The 21,123-nt window shown below is 40.2% G+C and overlaps 1 pseudogene; it reads left to right on the plus strand.

The window, feature by feature from the left end:
- The window catches only part of LOC130035184 (contactin-associated protein-like 3), a 201,800-nt pseudogene that overhangs the window by 104,660 nt on the left and 76,017 nt on the right, over positions 1 to 21,123 (plus strand).

Genomic DNA, 21,123 nt, shown 5'->3' on the forward strand with positions numbered 1-21,123 from the left:
AAGAAGCTTCTGCACCTCAAAAGAAACAGTGACCAAAATACAAAGACAGTCCACAGAATGGGAAAGGGTATTCGCCAAATACACATCTGACAAGGGGTTGATATCAAGGATATACAAAATACTGATTGAACTCCACAAGAAGAAAACATCCAACCCTATCAGAAAATGGGGCGACGAAATAAACAGAAAGTTCCTCAAAGATGAAATTCGAATGGCTAAAAGACACATGAGAAAATGCTCTACATCCCTAATCATCAGGGAGATGCAGATCAAAACAACAATGAGATATCATTTCACACCGCAGAGACTGGCCCACATCCAAAAGAACAAAAGCAACCCGTGCTGGCGCATACGTGGCGAAAAAGGGACCCTCCTTCACTGCCGGTGGGAATGCCGACTGGTTCAGCCCTGGAAAACAGTATGGACGATACTCAAAAAACTAGAAATTGAGCTCCCATTTGACCCAGCAATTCCACTCCTGGAACTATACCCCGGAGAGGCAAAAAAGTATAGTCGAAGCGATATCTGCAGTTGTCTGTTCATCGCAGCACTGTTTACAATAGATAGAATCTGGAAAAAACCTGAGTGCCCAAGAACAGATGACTTGTTAAAGAAGCTTTGGTACACCTACACAATGGAATACTATGTAGCTGTCAGAAAGGATGAAGTCATGAAATTTACATACAAGTGGTACTACATGGAAAGTATCATGCTAAGCAAAATGAGTCAGAAAGAGCGGGATAGACATAGAAAGATTGCATTCATCTGGGGAACAGAAAGTAACAAAATAGGAGACTAACACCCAAGAATAGCCGAGATAAGTACCAGGAGGATTACTCCATGGCTTTGAGGACAGTAGCACACGCTAGGGGAAAAGGCAGCTCAGATAGACAAGGGAGCACCAAATAAAGGATGTTGGGAGGTTCCTCTCAGGATGGGAAATGCGTGATGAGAGTAGACTATAGTCTGAACAAGATTGCCACTCAATGTCTCTTTTGCAAACCGCAGCACTCAAAAGGAGAGAGATAACAAAAGGGAATGCCCTGCCACAGAGGTAGGGTGGGATGGAGGGAAGGGAGGTGGGTGGGATACTGGGACTGGTGGTGGTGGAGAATGGGCACTGGTGGAGGGATGGGTATTCAAACATTGTATAACTGAAACCAAAGCACAAAAGTTTGTAAGTCTGCAACTGTACCTCATTGTGTTTCACTAATAAAAATTTAAGGAAAAAAATAGTATGTCATGTCAAATTTCCACAAACCAAAATAAAAGAAAGACTAAAATTTGAGCTCTTATTGAAAATACATAGGAGGGAAACTGGGGAAACTAATGTTTCTTCTCCTTTTCTAATTTCTTGACTGAAATCTCTTATAAAGATAAGAAAAATAAACAATTTTATTAATTTGTTTACTCGTTTATATAAGAATTCAGAGTAACTCCCAAGAATGCATAAGCTACTAGCTTAAATACCATTTCCAGCTGAAGACAAAAAGAAACATTCAGGGACAAAGACAAGGATAGGCAGACACTGTGATCAGGAAAAATAACACAATAAACAAGGGTAAAATCCTTATGCAGATTTAATTTGCTGCCTACTCCAATGCTCATGGAAGAGCCAGGCAAGCTCCCTGTGGTGTATTCAATATCCCAAACGCAGTAACAACAAGTCTCACAATGGAGATGTTACTAGTGCCTGCTCCAGCAAATCAATGAACGAACAATGGGAGTACAGTGCTATAGTGCTAGTCCAGTGTTGATTTTCTAGATATTTATTAGATCTTTGTAGTATGGAAAGTGAGACACCCTGGTAATTGGAGAATTCCATTTTATATGTAAATTTCACCTACAAAAATTTCACCTACACAATTTTGTATCTATTGTTTTTTAAGAATAATCAGCTAAAGATAATGCATGTGCTCAAAGGGATGAGCACATGCTTTGTGAACCTTGCTTTGCATGCAGAAGACCTCAGTTTTGATCCTTGGTACCTCATGGTCCCCCAAACACTTCCAGAAAGAGAACCTGAGCACCAAGCTGCTCTGGGCAATGTCCGTTGTTATCTAAAAGCAAGGGAAAAAACAACAGAAAAGAAAAAAAGAAAAGAATAAGGTAACCCTTGTTTGTTCTTTGCTGTTGCTTTTATTTTTTTGGACCACACCCTGAGTTGCTCAGGGTTTACTCCTGAGCACCGAGGACTCACTCCTGTCAGGTTTGCGGGACCTTATGGAATGTTGAGAAGCAAAGCCTGGCTGGGCACATGCAAGACTAACTCCCTATCCACTGCACCATTGCACAGATTCCACAAGACAACCCTCTCTCAAGAGAATATTTTGAGTTGGCATACTCCATTCTTTAAAAAAAATTCTTAGGGGTTGATATATCACGCAGCCAACATGGCCGACCCGAGTTCCATTCCTCCGCCCCTCTCGGAGAGCCTGGCAAGCTACCGAGAGTATTCGATATGCCAGACACAGTAACAACAAAGTCTCCAATGGAGACGTTACTGGGCCGCTCGAGCAAATCGATGATCAACGGGAGGGCCTTTACTTATTTACTTACTTTACTTTTATTAATTATCAGCCAAATGTGTCTACTTAGAAAGCATGAAAGAACTGGTTACTAATTCATGCTGTGGGTAGAGATGAGGTTCTGCTGCTTCTAATATTTTTTTATTTTCTAATATTTTATAAGGGGAGCAAAAAAGATGCAGAATAAAATAGTTACATTTCACATGAAGCAAAAAAATTTACTTCAAAAAATTTTTAGAAGGGGCATATGCTGCCCAAGCCCATGTGCTGCTTGCACCCATGTGGCCAAGCAGATGTGGTGTCGGAGCTCATTTGTCACCACATCTCCTTTCTTGAGATGTGTACTTTCATGCTTTCCTGTCTAATGCTCGGATGTGTATACGGGCTCTCTCTGCCCTTGGAGAAGCCCAGGTTCTCTCTTGAGCATAATACTGTCCACTTGCTCCCACTTTCTCTTCCTCTTTCCCTTCAAAACCTCCAAATAAAATCTGTTTTACTTCCAAATTTTTTTTGGAACTAAAAAAAAATTGGGGAAGTAACAAAAATTTTTTTTTGGAAGTAAAATCTGAATATTTTCATGGTGGCGGGATTGTAAGCCAGTAGAGCACTTGCAGGCAGCCACCCTGGGTTCAATCCCCAGCACCCAGGAATGATGCATCCTGAGCATAGAGCCAGGAGTAAGTTCTGAGTACTGCTGAGTGTGGCCTGAAAACAAAACAAAGCAAAACAACAAACAAAAGCCTAAATATTTTGAAATAATGTGTCTCATTCATGTTTGCTTACCAAAAATAGGACAGTCAATTAAATTAGTGCTATGTGATAATAGCCTACACTGCTACAGTGTTGGATTCTTCAGGACTCTTCCTCTGTGTGGGAGATTTAGCTTGTTTGTTTGGGTGGCCATATTCAGCAGTGCTCAGAGCTTACTTTTGGCTCTGTCTTCAGGAGCCAGGGGACAATATGTGGTGCCTGGGGTTGAACCCGGGTCAGCCGCATGCAAGGCAAGTGCCCAACGGCACTATACTGGCCCTCTTCACGGAAGATTTGTGCGGAGGTGGTTGAGTGAGATTAATTCTTGCCAACAACCCCTAGAAGGGTGGAGAGAACAGATGGATGAACAGCGGAGTAGGCTGACTGGTGGTACGTTTGTAATGACTCAGTGATCCTATATGAGATATTGGTGCTGGGAATCCTTTCCAGGGAGTCCCAGATGAGAAAATGTGTCTAGGTCACGATTGTATCCATTGTCCCTTTGAACATTGGTTATCTCTGGGGAAGAGCATCACCTTAGGAGATTCAATTCCCTTTAGCCAGGGAAAGTTTTACCCAAAGGCAATAAAGAATGGAGTGGTACTGGGGTCAGTACAAATGTTCGTTTGTTCTCCCAGTCACTGCCTGTCACAAACGCGTTTTGCAACAACTGCTTCTTTGTAGGTACAGCAACCATATCTTTGGCCCCTCCAGATGTTTTTTCATTTTGTTTTGGGGCCACACCTGAAAATACTCAGGGGTTACTCCTGGCTTTGAGCTTTAGAAATCACGCCTTATGGTCCTCTGGAGATCATACAGGCTGAAACCTGGTCAGCCTTGTGCAAGGCAAATGCTCACCTGCTGTACTATTGCTCCAGTTCCATGATTGTTTCTTTGTAATCATTGTAATAGTCCTTTTCCTAAATGTCCACTCCTTTACATTCTAAACTTGCAGTGTACAAGAAGCTGTGATTAATAGAGGTAAACTCAGGGCAGCATGTGGCAATTCTCAAGATTCTCTTAACCCACAGCAGGGGATGGATGAAGGTTTAAATTCCATCTTGCTGTGATTTTTATTTTAAAGCATCTCCTTTCTTATCATTATTAAAAGAACATTGTTTCCTTGCAAATTCCATTCGAATAACACAAAGCAACCATGTAGATATTGTGGTTTGTAATTTATAATGGGACAGTCAAGGACTGTACCAGAAGTTGTGAAAACTACTATTATTGAAAAAAATCGATGCTATAAGGAGTAGCACTGTAGCACTGTCCTCCCGTTGTTCATCAATTGCTTGAGCGGGCCCAGTTACATCTCCATTGTGAGACATGTTGTTATTGTGTTTGGCATATCAAATACGTCATGGGAAACCAGGCTTTGCTGTGCGGGGGAGATACTCTGGGTAGCTTGTCGGGCTCTCCAAGAGGGGCAGAGGAATTGAACTCAGGTCAGCCAGGTCAGCAGAGTGCAAGACAAACGCCCTACAAGGAGTATTCTTATATATTTTTCTTCATAGTTTCCATTGACATGGCAATAAAGATAGTTCTTAATTCTTTATGATATTGACTGAAGTGTCCAGTTCAACAAAATATTTTAAATGTAAATATAAATCTTAGAGTTGCAAAACAATTGTTATAAAAATTCTTTAAAAGTATGCCTGCGCATACCTACAGACACACAGAAGTTAGGTATTTAGCATGAATTTTAATAAATAAAATTTATTTTTCACTTTCAATTTATGACATTTATTTTTATTTCATTTTATTTTCAAACACTTTCTACTTAGTACCTCTTATCAAACCTGCTCATTAGTTTGAGTTCAGTATCATGGTAATGTCATTCTTTATGCTTTTCATTTCTTCCTTAATTACCTTTCTGATCCACTCATTGTTCAGCATTGAGTTGTTTAATTTCCAGGTGATTTGGTTCTCTGCGTCTGTGCATGATTAAGTTCTATCTTCAGTGCATTGTGGTCTGAAAAGATAGTTATATGATGTCTATCTTTCTGATTTTGTTGAGGTGTGTTTTGTGACACAGCACGTGCTCTATTCTATAAAATGTTCCATGTGCACTGGAAAGAATGTGCATTCATTTTGGGGACGATGTAAAGTCCTGTGAAGACCTTCTCTCTTCAATCTCTTCCTTCAAAGCCAATGTTTCTTTGCTGAGTGTTAATCTTCTTGATCTATCCAGAGGTGACAAGGCGGTGTTGAAGTCTCCAACAACTATTTGTTGCTAGCAATGTTTTACTTAAAACTGTTGGCAGCTGTTTTAAGTATTTCACTGGTCCCTCATTAGGTGTGTATTCGTTTAGGACTGTGATTTCTTCCTGCTGTACATATCCATTGTTTATTAAGAATAGCCTTCACTGTCTCTTCTAATCTTTCTCAACCTGAAATCCATGAGGCTAGATACTTGGATGGCCACCACAACTTTTTTGAGGGAATTCTTTGCTCGCAGGATTGTTTTCCATCCTTTGACCATTGAGTCTGTGTTTGCTCTGACTGTTCAGATGTGTTTCTTATAGGTAGCAGAATGTTGGGTTCAGTTTCTGAACCCATTTTTGTCACTTTGTGTCTCTTAATTAGTGCATTTAGACCACTGATAATGAGAGAGATTATTGCCATGGGGATTTGTGCCATCTTTCTGTAGAGTTTTTTTGTGCTTGTAGGATTTTTTTCTTGTCTGACAGTAGCTCATTTAGTTCTTTTAACGTTAGTTTTGAGTCTGAAGTTCCTGAGCTGTTTTTTATTCATGAATTGTTCCTTCAAGCTTGAGTGAGAGTTTAGCCGAATATAGTATTCTTGGTGAGGCGTTCATTTCATTGAGTTTTTTTCACTACATCTCACCATTGTCTTTGGGCTTAGAAAGGTTCCTCTGATAAGTCTGCTGTAAATCTAAGGGATGCTCCTTTGTATGTGATTTTCTTCTTTGACCTTGCTGCTTGCAGTATTGTGTTTCTATCCGTGGCATCCATCATTCTGACTATGATATGTCTTGGAGTCTTTTTATTTGGGTCTCTTTTAGCTGGCACCCTTCGGGTCCTAGGATCTGGATGCCTGCATTCTCCAGCTTTGGGAACTTTCCAGCAATGACATCTTTAACCGTGGGTTTTTCATTGGGGTTGCCTCCCAGTCCTTCTGGTCCTCTAATTATTCTAATGTTGTTTCTCTTTGATTCACCCCCTAGGTCTCTGATTCACCCCAGAGCTGTTTTGAGGTTTTTTTCCCCATTATTTATTGTTGCCTGTAAGCTTTCTGTAGCTCATCTTCATTTCATTTCATTTCATTTCATCATCCTGTTATTCGTCGATTGCCTCGAGCAGGCCCCAGTAACGTCTCTTTCATCCTAGCCCTGAGATTATATTCAAGGCTATTTAGGAGAATGAGACCCATCATTGTTACTGGTATCTGGCATATTTGGTACGCCACGGGGAGTTTGCCAGACTCTGCCCTGTGGGCAGGCTACATTCGATAGCCTGCAAGTTTGTCCAAAGTAGTAGAGACAATTTCATTTCATTTCATTTCATCATCCTGTTAATCGTCGATTGCCTCGAGCAGGCCCCAGTAACGTCTCTTTCATCCTAGCCCTGAGATTATATTCACGGCTCTTTAGGAGAATGAGACCCATCATTGTTACTGGTATTTGGCATATTTGGTACTCCACGGGGAGTTTGCCAGACTCTGCCCTGTGGGCAGGCTACATTCGATAGCCTGCAAGTTTGTCCAAAGTAGGAATGAGATAATAAGATGTCATAAAGAAAATCCGGGATCTGGATTTTATAGTCTCTGAGTCTTGGCCGCTGATGGGATTACACGGCGCCAGGGGGCCAGGTGGTGGGTGTGACCCCCGCCTACTGGAATTTGGAGGATCTGGGTGGAAGATGCTCGACTCCAATTCGAGTAGTCTTGGAGGTCTCGGCCCCGGAACCCGCGTGGCTTTGTCCCTCTGCCAGTACCTTCATGTGTGCGGAGAGTGGTCTCAGCATGGTGGTGGCTGGTCCTGGAGGTCTTCGGCTGCCGGAGCCCCGGTCGGGGCAGGGAGGAAAGCTCGACCCGCTCCCTTCCAAGGGGTCCCGGCGAGGGACACCCAGGCACGGGGGCAAAAGACTGCACTGTTCTCGTCCGGGATCTGGATTTTATAGTCTCTGAGCTCATCTTCAAGCTCACTGATTTTGTCTTTGGCTGTAGCCATCCTATGTTTGAGGGCACCCTCTGACTTTTTATTTCATCTACTAAATCCTTTATTAGTGACACTTCTGTTTGTAGTTTTCTAATTTCTGCTCTCATTTCTTCCTGTATTTTCTTGTCATTCCACTCTTTCTTTCATGTTCTCCTTTAACTTACTGTATGCCTTTTCCATTTCCTTGAGTTCATTGAACATCTTCAACATTTCATCTCTAAATCCCTTACCGGAGAGATTGTATTTGTGGGTAACGCCTGCTGAGGCTTCTGGACTCTTCACTTAATCCTTTCCTCCTGTGGGAATTTGAGCTGCTTCTTTACATTGTCGTGGTTATATGGAGGTGGGACCTTCTAGTTCACTATCATTATTTCCTCTTGCTGCGAGAAAGTATTCTGGATGAGCTCACTTGATGGTGGTCACGTTTTCCACCTTCTATAAGTCCTTCCTCTCAGGTGCTCCTCTATATGTGAGGCCTCTGGTGAACCTGTGATCTTTTATTAGAATGAGCTTGTGTGGCTTCTTATGTTCACTGGTGTTTTGGTGAAATTGTAATAGACTAGTGGACTTTTGGCCAATTGTATTTGAAATAGCTAGGATGTTCTTCATGGAATTAGGTAATGAAGAGTGGGATGTGACTCCAGGGTGCCAGGAATGGGGAAGATTACTGGCCCCACCCCAAGGTCACACCTCCTACTGTAAAGGCCACACCCCCTGCCACAGAGGCCATGCCCCCTGCCAGGCTGTAGGTGGTATCCTGGTCTGAGAGGCTGACTGCAGCGTAAAAGGGGGAATGTCCACTGGCATCTGGTCACTCACCTGGCACATGGGGTGGATGCAGGAAGCACTGGAGGATGTCATGGGTCAGGCAGGCTGGGTGGATCTGGGTGCGAGGAACTGTCTGGAGCATGGGCACGGAAACCTATGCTTTTAAAAAGAAAACCAAGTTCTGCTTAAAACAGATTTTCACTAACTCTATACTTTTACCCCTTACCTTCTTCTGGTCATTCCATAAACTTGGCCTTAGTTTATATTTTTCATGTTACCAATACCAGAAACTCTTGTTCCTGTCAACTTCCTAGCACTCTGTCCTGCTCCAAAGGGAAGAGGAGTGTAATTCCTAGGGGTAGTTTCTACAATAAACACTGTGGTGTAACGGTTTTCTTTTTTGTGGTGGGTGTGTGTGTGTTTGTGTGTGTGTGTGTGTCTGTTTGCCCTTTTAGGCTGTCCTGATAGCAACTCTGGCTCTGGATGCAGAAATCCTGGATTTCAGGGCTGCATGCAGCTCATCTCCGTTAGCCACAAGGAGGTGGATCTCATCGCAGTGCAGCAGGGGAAGCTGGGCAGTTTCCATGACCTGCAAATAGACATCTGTAGTCTGACTGACAGGTAAGGAGTTACTAGATTATTTACATATACAGGTTTTCAAATTTGGGTAGCAGATTAAGTAACAAATCAAGAGCTGGAAAAGTGGATTTTCTTATCATCACCTGATATCCCTTCCAAAGAGTAAAATAAGCACAAGCTAAACATGAAGAAAAAAAAACATAGTACAGTGAGTAAGAAAACTTCTTTGTATGTGACCAAGATGGGTTCTATCTCAATACCACAGATGGTCTCTCTCTAACCTCGGTATGACACCAAGACAAAACAATTTTATAATTTCACAACAGAATATTGAAAACACAAAAGATATTGAAAAACTTGTACAGAATGGGATACTGGCCAAAACAACAGTCTACTGAAGAGTCCATTGAAGGCCACCCCCACCTCCACAACCCTAATAGATATCTCGATAGGCCTGTCTTCTTGACAGGCTGATTTTTAAAATTACTTTTATTGAGGTACCAGGATTTGCAATACTGTTAGTGTTTTTCATGCAAATATCTTTTGAACATCACAACCCCGTACTGTAACTTCTTTATCCATCTGCCATTGAGCACTTGAGTGGTTTTCAGATTTTTGTTATTTTCTATAGTGCTGTAATGAAAATTGCTGTGCATACATAATTTCAATGAATGGTTTATATTCTTGGAATAGATTTAGTTATATGATGCATTTTGAGTCAACTTTTGTGATTCTTTTGCCTGTGGCTAACCCAGTTTTCCAGAAATAATTTATTGAGACATTTTTGTTCCTTCTTTGCTATAAGTTAACTTTCCATTGGTCTGAGAATCCACCTTTGTTCCAGTACTAAACTGATTTGATACTATAGCTTTTTATATGCACAGTTAGGGAATGCAGTGCCCTTCATCTTATTTCTCCACATAATTTCTTTGGCTCATTGGAGTTTCTGTGGCTTCACACAAATTGATCAGTGTCTATTCTATGCTAAATGTATTTATAGCTTTGGGTAAAATGGTCATTTTAACAATGACAGTTCTTTCAAACCATGAACACGTAGTCTTTTTCCATTTCCTTGTAGCTTCCCTTTTTTATGGTAACTTGTAGTTTACTATGTATATCTTTAACCTTATTTGTTAACTTACTATTAAATATTTATTTTTGATGCTATAGTAAATGAGATATAGATTTTGGTTTCTCTTTTAGTTTTTTATTTTACTCTATAAATGCAACATTTTGAATTATACAGATTTTTTTCTCTGAAAATTTTTTTTTCTAGTAGTATTATGGTGACTGTCAGGGATTTCTAAACATATTGTCATGTTATTTATAAAATGTGATACTTAACTACTTTTTGAACTTGAAATCTCCTTTAATTTTTTTTTCTTAGCTAACTGTTTTGACTGAAACCTTTGACTACTGTATTTCATAATAGTGGTAAGAATGCACACAGTTGATTTGTTGTTTCTTAGGAAAAGCATTTTGTTTTTAAATAAGTGTGATATTTACTGAGTTTGCTATATATGGCATTTGCCATATTGAGGAATACCTTCCACTTCATTATGTTTTGATCATAAATTACATCTATTTATGTGATCATGTGATTTTTAAAAAAATTTTCTTTTTGATATGGTTTAACATCCCAAAAATAAATACCACTTGTTTATGGTGTATGATAATTTTAATGTATTGTTGAATTCAGCTCATTGACATTTTATTGAAAATCTTTGCATCTAGGTTTTTATACGCATATTGATGTTCAGTCTCTCTCTCTCTCTCTCTTCTTTTCTTTTTTTTTTCTTTTTAGCTTTTTCTGCTTTTGGTTTTTGTCTTTTGGCGTTTTCCTCACATAAAGTAGTTGGAAGAATTCCTGTTCAGATTTCCTAAAGATCTTAAGAAAGAAAGAAAGCATATCTTCGGGGCTTTGATTTTGTTTGTTTGTTTTGCTTCTAGCAGTGCTAGATGACCTTGTGGTGCTGGGAATCAAATTTGGGTCTCGAAGTCATCTCCTTGGCCCCCCACATGATCTTAGTATTTTAAAGATGGGGTTTTATTTAAAGTAGAATTTACCCTTAAATCCATTTGCACACAAACTTGTTTTGGAGAGACTTATGATTTATTTTTCAATAGTATTATTGTATTAGCCTGTTAAGGCTTTCTGTTTGTTTGTTTGTTTACTTGTTTTTAATTCAGTCTTGGGACATCATGTGAGTTTAAAAATTCATTCTTTCTGATGACTTTAAGTTTAACATTTTTCTCCTAATTCCTTAACATTTACTTGAACTTATTTTCTTTTTGTTTTCTAATGTAAAACTTCATTGTTAAAAATTTTCCTTTTAGTATTATTTTTGCTCTGTCTCATATGTTATGATGGCTTGTGTGTTTATTCTTATTTGTTTTCAGAAATTCAGTTCTAATAGGATTTCTTCACTGAGCTAATATTAGGCATGTTATTTTGGTTATAGAAACTGATATCATCTGTAAATTATAGAACCACATATAGAATCCTGAATCTTGGTATTGAGAGAGGGTCAGAGATGTTAACTCTGAGATAGGGTAAGGCACACACTGGGGCTATAATAGCTAGAACGATCAGAAGTCCCAGTTCTCTCGGAGAGGCCAAATTGTCATTTTTTCTGAATCTCAGAGAATACTCACAGCATGTGATGTACAGTATTTCTCTCACATTGGGACTCCACATTTCCCTCTTGTGTGCAAAGATCCTTTAGCACCCACCAAAGTGTATCTACCTTTATTTCACTGCTACACTGTATACATATGTATATATGTGTATATGATACATAAAAAAGGAAAATAAGCTTTCTATATCATTCATAAAATGGAATGCAAAATATGCTGAAATCTCTGGAGATATATAAAATATGAAGTTATATCCTTTAAGCAAAAATTGAAATGCATCACAAATCTTTATGTATGAAATAGCTACTCACTTTTTTGATGTCTGACATAGCTACTAAAGGTGATTTTTGTTTGTTTGTTCATTTGTTTTGATTTTGAAGCCACATCTAATTGTAATTGTGCTTCCTTCCTTCTTCCCTTCCTTCCTTCCCTCCTTCCTTCCTTCCTTCCTTCCTTCCTTCCTTCCTTCCTTCCCTCCCTCCCTCCCTCCCTTCCTTCCTCCTCCCCTCCCTCACTCCCTTCCTTCCTTCCTTCCTTCCTTCCTTCCTTCCTTCCTTCCTTTCTTTCTTCCTTTCACATCCAGTGGTGCTCAGAGCTTGTTCCTTGGCTCTGTTTCAGGGATCACTCCTGACAGGGTTGCAGGGTCCCTGATAGGCCAGAGACTGAACTTAGGTCTGCTGTGTACAAGGCAAATACCTTATTCACTACACTATCTCTCTGCCCCCATCTATTTATTTAAAAATATTATCCCCAAATGTTTTTAGATAAATCATGGTATTCTTTGTTTTTTAATCTGTCAAACAAACAAAACTGTCCTCCCATTGTTCATCGATTTGCTTGAGCAGGCCCAGTGACGTCTCCATTTTGAGACTTGTTGTTACTGTGTTTGGCATATTTAATATGTCATGGGTAGCTTGCCAGGCTTTGCTGTGCGGGCGAGATAATCTCGGTAGCTTGCTGGGCTCTCTGAGAGGGGAGGAGGAATCGAACCCGGCTCGGCTGGGCTGGCTGCGTGCATGGCAAATGCCTTACCGCTGTACTATCTCTCCAGCCCATTTTTATTAGTTATTTTAATTCAATTAAAAGAATGGAATCTCTACATCAGTGCTTTTGCAGTGTTCCAATGTTTCAAAAAGACACAACAATTTACTTCATTTAAATAAATAGTAAAGAAGATGCATTTTACTTCAGTTGTGTCATCCATGCTGCCTGGTCCAGAGTGAGAATTTATTGGAATATCACTACTAGTCTTTGTTTAAAATGGTCTGTAGGCCATTGGTCTGCTGCTAGCCTTTGTAAAATGCTTTTCAGTGAAGCAAGATTTTGCCCATCCATGACACTAAGGCTCTATTACCTTAAAAACTAAATATAGTTTTCTCTTTACACGAAAAATAAAAGCTGCCACTATAGAATAATAATAAGTTGGGGGTTGTAAGCATCTGGGGGCAGTTCTCTGATTTGAACTATATATCACTATTAAGACACACCTAAATTTTGATGAAAATGTGGGTGGGAATCAAGTGGGAGAAGCCAGCAGTCCAGAGCAAGGCAGAGCCTTGTATCGAAGCCCAAAGTGTGGCAATTAAGTTTGATCCATTTAAAGATTTCTACACTAGCAACGCTGATTTAGAGGAATAGACGAGGGCACATGGGAGATGGTACTAACTAGTATGACAGAGGTATACCACAGAGGCCTGGGAGCCATCTGAGGCTCTACATGTTGACCTAACGTTCTTAAAATATCTCTGAAGGGCTCAATGCCAGGTCCCCCTTTATACTATTTAGCAAAACTCTGACATCTGGTGAAGATGATGATAGTGAAAACAGCAGAGAAGAACACAAGAGGCAGCTTATTTAAGGGTGAAATATTTTGGTCTGAATCATGAAGATTGGGAGTTTGAAATAGGGAATAGAGATTCTGTAAACAAATTATAGAGCGATTTATGAGTATTAGGTGAGCAGAATCACAAGTTGATTGCTTCATGACTGTGAATGATGGATCATTAATGAGTCGAGCCAAAAGAGTAATTCTTCAGTTCTGGTTGGATCATGGTGTGTATCTCTCAATGGAACAGTATGGGGGAAGAGCACAGTTTTGAGGACTAGAGTCAACATTTTCTATTATTCATTTTTTTATAATCAGTAATATTATAGAAAGAAAAATCTCAAAGTTGAAAAGAACTTTAACAGAGCATATTCTTTTTTTAATGTAGAGTACTGCTATTTATTCAGCCACTGATTAGCTGATAAATTGGGCATGAACTCCAAATTACTTTTTTTTTCATAATTTTATTTATTTTTTTTATTCTTATATTTATTTATTGAATCACTGTGGGAAAAGTTACTAAGCTTTCAGGCTTAAGTCTCGGTCATACAATGATCAAACACCTTTCCCTTCACCAGTACTCATTTTTCACCACCAAGAACCCCAATATAACCCCCTCCCAGTCCTCCCAATGCCTGTGAGGCAGATGATTTCTATTTAACTCTTCTCTACATTGATTACATTCATTATTTCAACAAAAAATGCACCATTACTGTTTAGAATTTCCCCCCAAACAATCAGAATTGCTGACATTGTGAAATACTTTGTTTTCTATAACTGGTTATGAGAATCATATAATGTCACGCGGCCCCGATTTTGGATTTCTGCAAAGAGCCAGATAATTACGAGACTGGTTTCTGTGCGTATGGTGTTATGGCTGAGCCAGAGAGCCACCTGTTGGGGGCAACTCGTGACCTTGGTATGGCGTGAAGGACGAGCCGTTATCACCAACCTTCCCATGAGATTGCAGTTGCCTGTCACTGCCGGCTCACACCTGGCTTTCTTATAAGCTCTGAGGCGGCAGCCACCTTGCTGCCGGGGAGGGGGCGGGGAGGGATGGGAGGTGGAAGGGAGCAACACCCTTTCCCTCCCGGGGAGGCATGGTGCCATAGTTTAACGCATGGTCCATTAATTTTTCTGCCACAAGCTGCCGGACTCTGGACTAAGTCCTTTTGCCTCTGGAGCCATGGCCGTGCTGGAGAGTCGCTCATGGGGGGCAACTCATGACCTCGGTAGGGTGTGAAGAATGAGCCGGTACCAACTCCCTTCCCATGAGACTACAGTTGCCCCGTCACCACCAGCTCATACCTGGCTTTCCTATAAGCTCTGAGGTGGCAGTCACCTTTTATATGGTCCAGATGCATTTCTGCCAAAAGCTGCTGGGTTTTGAGATTTGTTTCTGAGTCTCTGGGATCATGGCCTGTAATCAACTTGATCAGGAGCCAGCTTGATCAGGAGCCAGAGAGGCCGTTCGAAGGCGGCAACTCGGGGTCTCGTTGGGATGGGGAGGAGAGGGCCGGTTTCACCACCGTCTGGTGAAGCCCCATGTATCTCGTCACTGCAGGCCCAAACCTGACTGTCCAGTGGCCTCTGGAGGATGGTGGGCCGCCAGGGAGAACAGTCAAGGCAGCCAGGGGGAACAGCCAAGGCACAAAACCTATTCCCACCTGAATTGGCCCAGCACCAGTAACCTACTGCAGGAATAGGACACATTTCTGCCAAAAGCCTTTGGGTTTCGAGATTTGTTTCTGAGTCTCTAGGATCATGGCCGTTAATCAGTTCGATCAGGAACCAGAGAGGCCATGCCTCCAATTATATAGCTGGGCCAGGGGTGGTTTGTTGGTGTGTCTCCCACATACCTAACTTTTGGCCATTTACTGTCTTGGTAAACTTTGCCCCAAGCTTTTGGGGTCTGCCCAAAGGCACAGCAGCAATTTTGGGGTATCTGAAAGTCTGACGGTGCCGTCAGGCTGCTGATGCACTCGCCTCACAGGTACAGACCGACCTGCTGGGGGCATCATACCCCCAATAGGGCATATTCTTAAGCTTTACCTCAGAACTGAGTGTTGTTTCCCCTCATTCTGGAGAAGAGTATCCTGTTTCTATTCCTTCTTTCCTGCAACCTTGCACAGTTGCAAAGTGATTTATCAAGTTTTTCTTCTGTCCAAACCTGATCCCCATCTATAAATCTGTGTTTGTTGCTCCATGTTGCCTACACTTTATTATTTACAATCCTCCTATTACATGATGAAATGCCTGACTCACTTTACCTTTAGGGCTAATGCTTTTCAAAGGTCAGTGTGACCCCAGCCTTCATTGCCCTTTTCCACGTCATTGGTCAGAAAACAGTTTGGCCCTTGCTGGGTGTGGAGATGCCATGATTTCTCTTTTCCTGGAGAGTTTTGCAGACTGATCCCATTTTGGCTGTGTAAAGAGAAACCACATGCTGGTCTTCTTTGACAATGGAACGCTGCTAAGATATAAGCATAAGTGCGGTTACTCTCACGTCTGGACACAGTCACATTCCAATTTAGCTTCTCTCTCTTCATTTAGCATCTTGTTTCTCCTGTGTGTGTTTGCTTCTTCTAGAAAAGACGAAACTCAGGATATGGAAGGCATCATGCATCATTATAGAATCCAGAAAATAGCTGCTCTCAAAGAGCTGAAGCTCGAAAATAACTGCTCTCAGCAGAGCAGTTACTGAAGGACACAAGTTGTCTGGCCCATAATTTCTGGAAATAAAGAGTTATTTTTTATTTTCTTAAGGAGCTAAACTTCCAATTTGGGCACAAAATCTGGTTTTCTCATTCTTATTTGGTAAAGTCAGGTAGAAGAGTGTTTATGTGTAATGTTGATGTTCAGTACCTAACTTTTTCTCAAAAAAACCAATAGGGAGCCAACCACGAACATCCATCTCCCTAACCTTTTTCCTGGGTCTCTATAGGAGATTTGTTTTGTTTTGGGTCCACGGTCAGTTTTGTTTAGGTCTTACTCCAAACTCTGCACTCAGAAATCACTCGGAGTGGGTCTTAGGGGACCATATGGGATGATTTAGTTGTTTGCTATTGTGCAAAGCAAACATCCTATAATCTGTACTATAACTCCAGCCCCTCTATAGCAACTTTAGCTTTCTTTCAAGACGCTGCATCATTTCACCTTTGTTAAGCTGACTTCTGTGGGGGTAAAATCAGGGACTCTGGTAGGAAACAAGGTCTCAGGCCAGGTCTAGAAATTCATCCCACTTCTTCCCTGTAGGAGAGATAGAACGGTCCCATCTTCACTCCGTAGTCCTGTCTGTTGTCTACAGGTTCTATAATGGCTTGACAGTCCCAGATTGGTCACAGTGTGCAATGGCCAACACAGAACTATGATATAGGGATGGAGGAGAGATGGTGAGCAGTTGCTCTTGCCCCAGCTTTTTGCTGTAAATTTAACTCCTTGAACTTGCTTGAATACATCTTTCACAAAGGCTTAAGGCCAAAGGAAAAGGTGCAATGTAATTACTATAAAGGACACTGAAGAGTAGGACTAATATAAATTAAACAATATTTGTGGAATTATTTTGGAACTAAATTTAATACCTTTTATTACCTTCATTGAACTTGATTCTACTCATTTATTTACATTTTTGTAATATATAGACTTAGAAAGTAAGGGTTCCTCTTTATACATTTACCTAGGAAAACTACTCAGAAATTAAAGTTTGACACAAAGTATTCCACTTATGAAAACACAGGCACAAACCAAATTTCCTTAGAGTTCACAACCTTGGGGTAGAAAAACTGTTGTGAGATCAATGAAAATTAAAAAAATAAGTATATTTAAATTTCAAAATATCCATATCTAGTTTCCTTTAAACTTAAGTAAGTTGGTATGAATCCAGTTCTTATATTTCTGTGTGTTTTAAGAGAAAGTGAAACGAGTTCTTCAGATCCATCTATAGAATTTTTAGTATGTGGGAGTGTGAATTATGTAGAATTCAGAACAGGGAAATCACATAACAGCCAGAGGCTTCCTTTCGTCTTTTAATTTCCTTACTTTGTTCTTAATGACATTTGTTTTACCTTTCCTAATTGGCAATGATTATGGAATTTGATTGACGAGACTAGGAAGGATATGGAGCTCTCCATGCTCTTCCAATGAACATACTATCAACTAAGGATACTACCTATTCATGGAAACCTTTTTTCTTCTTTAAAAAGTTTTTTAATTTACCATGATTCACAATCCTGTCAATGGGGTTCATGTGTGCAGTGTTCAAAGATCTCATCCTCCACCAGTGTGCACGTTTCCTCCACCATTCTCTCTCCCTTCAGTCCTCCTTTCTTACTGTCTTCCAACCACAGAAAGCTCAGTTATGTAGACCAGTTTACACATTCTGTTGCATTAGTTCATTTGTTATTTCCTTTCTATTCTTTTCACCCTATTTATGCTAGAAGCCATTCTGTATCTCCCTCCATCTAGCTGACTTCACTCAGCGTGATACTCCATCAGTTTAGCAGAAAATCATGATTTTGTCTTTTCTTATAGATAAATAGTATTCTATTGTGAATATATATAAGTTTCTTCATCCAGTTATCTGTTCTTGGTCACTTGGATAATTCATAGATTTTTGGAATATTGCGAATTGTTCTTCAATGAAGAGAGGAATGCAAATGTCTTTTCTGAGTAGAATTTTTAGGGGGAAATGTCAAGAAATGAAATTTCCAGGTTTTATGAAAGCTCAGACGAGATCGGGCGCGTTCAGGGTGGTATGGCCGTAGACTGGCTGGAGTCTGGCTGGAGCGATAGCACAGTGGGTATGGTGGTATGGCCGTAGACTGGCCGTAGTCTGGCTGGAGCGATAGCACAGTGGGTAGGGCGTTCGCCTTACAAGCGGCCAACATGGCCGACCCGAGTTCGATTCCTCCGCCCCTCTCGGAGAGCCTGGCAAGCTACCGAGAGTATTCGATATGCCAGACACAGTAACAACAAAGTCTCCAATGGAGACGTTACTGGGCCCGCTCGAGCAAATCGACGATCAACGGGAGGGCCTTTACCTTTACCTTTATGAAAGCTCAAGTCTTAGATATTATTGAGCAGGGATGTGGGTTGGATCACACCCAGTTGTACTTAGAGTTACTCTTGACTCTTTGCTCAGGGGTCATTCTTGGTGTTTATCAGGAGATCTTATGGAATGCTGGGGATAGAACCCAGGTTGACTATGTGCAGGGAATGTGCTTTTTCTTCTTCTGCTGCTGATCTCTCTGGTTCTCAACTCTTTCTTCTGTGAAGTGTCCATGTTGCTTTCCAGAAGGATTGAACCAGTTGACATTCCCAGCAGTGAGTATCAGTTCCTTTTGACCCCACATCTATGCCATCCCTGCTTTTGTTTTTTTCCCCTCTGGGCCAGTCTTACAGGTCTGAGGCAATATCTCTTTTTTTATTTTGATTTGTATTTCTCTGCCGATTTGTTATGCAGAGTTTTTTTTTTTTTTTTTGAGATGTTGCTCGGGGCACACTTCTGGCTCTGCACTCAGGGATCATTCCGGAAACCTCAGGGACCATTCAATGTGCTTCTGATTGAATTTGAATAGGTTTTATGCAAGACAATACCTTACCCACTGTACTCTCTGGGCCCCTTGATGCAGAACTTTTTCTTTCTTAATTATATTCTCACTGGCCAACAGCATGTCTTTCTTCAGGAAGTGTCTGTTTATCTCTTCTCCCTATTTTTGGATGAAGTTTATTGGAGTATTTTTCTTGTTAAGTTTTTTAAGCGCTTCACAGTTAGCCTCTGCAGACCACAAAATAAAGTCCCTAGGAATCAGCTTAACACAAGCAATGACATATGAGACTTATATAAAGAAACTATGAATCACTACTAAAAGCAATTAAAGAAGACACAAAAAAATGGAAATATATTCCTTGATCATGGAAGAATTGATTTTTTCAAAATGAGAACCGTACCCAAAGCAATGGAGTCCTTATGAAAATACCCATGAGATTTTAAAGAGACAAATGAAAAATTTTAAAGAGACAAATGAAAAATGGCGCTGTTGAAATTTGTATGGCATAACTCTCCAACCTTCAATAAAAGAGATGGAAACATTTCTCATTCCAGTTTTAAATCATACTATGAAGTTGTATTAATAAAGACAGTGTGGCACTGGGAAAATGGCAGATGCAGATCAATAAAATGCAATTGAGAGCCCAAAGATCAGTCATCAGGTATATATATATCTTTGACAGAAGAGTTAATAACATGAAGTGGTACATTTAACCACCTTTCAATAAGTATTGATGAAAAAAACTAAACAGCCAGATGAGAAAAATGAATCTTATGTCACACTATGCATAAAAGTCAATTAAAAATAGCTTATGTCACACTATGCATAAAAGTCAATTAAAAATAGCTCAAATACCTAAATATTGAGACTCAAATTCATAAATTATACATAGAACGAACCCTTCATGACATTGAATCTAGAGGCTTCTTCAATGACTTATTGACATTGGACAAGAAAATAGTAGCAAACTAAACAAGTTGAATTTTATCAAAATAAGAAATTTCTGTACCACAAAATAAATCATTGCCAGAATAAAAAGGCACTCCACAGACTGGGAGAAAATATTTGCCTACTACTCTTCTTAAAACGGTCAGTATCATTTTTTTTCCATTTTTTTTATTGATTCACTGTCAGCTACAGTTATAAAACTTTCTTGTTTGAGTTTCAGTCATACAGTAATAGAACACCCATCCCTCCACCAGTGTACATTTTCCACCACCAATCTCCCCAATATACCCCCTCCAATGCTCCACCCATCCCCCTGCCTCTATGGCAGACAATTTCCCTCTAACTCTCTCTTTACTTATGGGCATTATGGTTTGCAATACAGATACTGAAAGGCCATCACGTTTGGTCCTTTATCTACCTTTAGCCCGCATCTCCCATCCCAAGTGACCCTGCCAATGATCATTGATTCAGTGATCCCTTCTCTAGTCCAGCTGCCTTCTCCCTCAGCACATGAGGCAGGCTTCCAACTATGGAGCAATATTCCTGGACATTGTCTCTACTCTTCTTGGGTGTCAGTCTCATGTTGTGTTATTTTATATTCCACATATGAGTGCAATCATTCCATGTCTGTCCCTCTCTTTCTTACTCACTTCCCTTAGCATAGTACTCTCCGTGACCATTCACTGACAAGCAAGTTTCATGAAAGGTCAATATCTTTTGTCTTCTTAATAATTATAAAATGTTTCCAGTGTTGCGATCAGCATAGACTTTCGTAATGTGTGTATAGTTTTTATTTTTGTATGCTTGGGAAGAAAGTGATCTTCTTGTCATTGTATTTGCTCATTTTGTTTATTAAATGATTGAATTATAGTTTTCTGTTGGATATTTTCTGTTTGAATATTACTATGTGATACATTTCAGTATCAGCAATTTCATGGTCACTGTTTCTTTTTGTTTGTTTGGGGGTCACACCCGATAAAGTTTAGGTTTACTTCTTCTTCTGCTATCAGGGGTCACTCCTGGCAGTTCTTGAGGACCACAGAGACTGCCAGGCATAGACTGGATCAAGTGCATGCAAGGCAAACAACTTTTTTCTGCTCTACCATCTCCCCAGACCCAACCTATTGAAAATAAAATTGAAATTAGGAGGGTATAAAAGCAAATCATGATATTATGAACCACGTCAAGTTTGTATGCAAGGTGGTGTTTTTCAGTACAAATTTATTTTCACTAAAAATCATAAATCACATGAAGATAATTAATGGTTTGGGAACACACATTGTAAATTAGGAAATTGAACATGCGCTTTGTCTTTATGCTTTTAGGAAAAGTGCTATCACTATAAAAGGTAAAGGT

The sequence above is a fragment of the Sorex fumeus genome, unplaced genomic scaffold (genome assembly GCF_029834395.1).
Source record: "Sorex fumeus unplaced genomic scaffold, SorFum_2.1 ptg000063l, whole genome shotgun sequence".
Taxonomy (NCBI): domain Eukaryota; kingdom Metazoa; phylum Chordata; class Mammalia; order Eulipotyphla; family Soricidae; genus Sorex; species Sorex fumeus.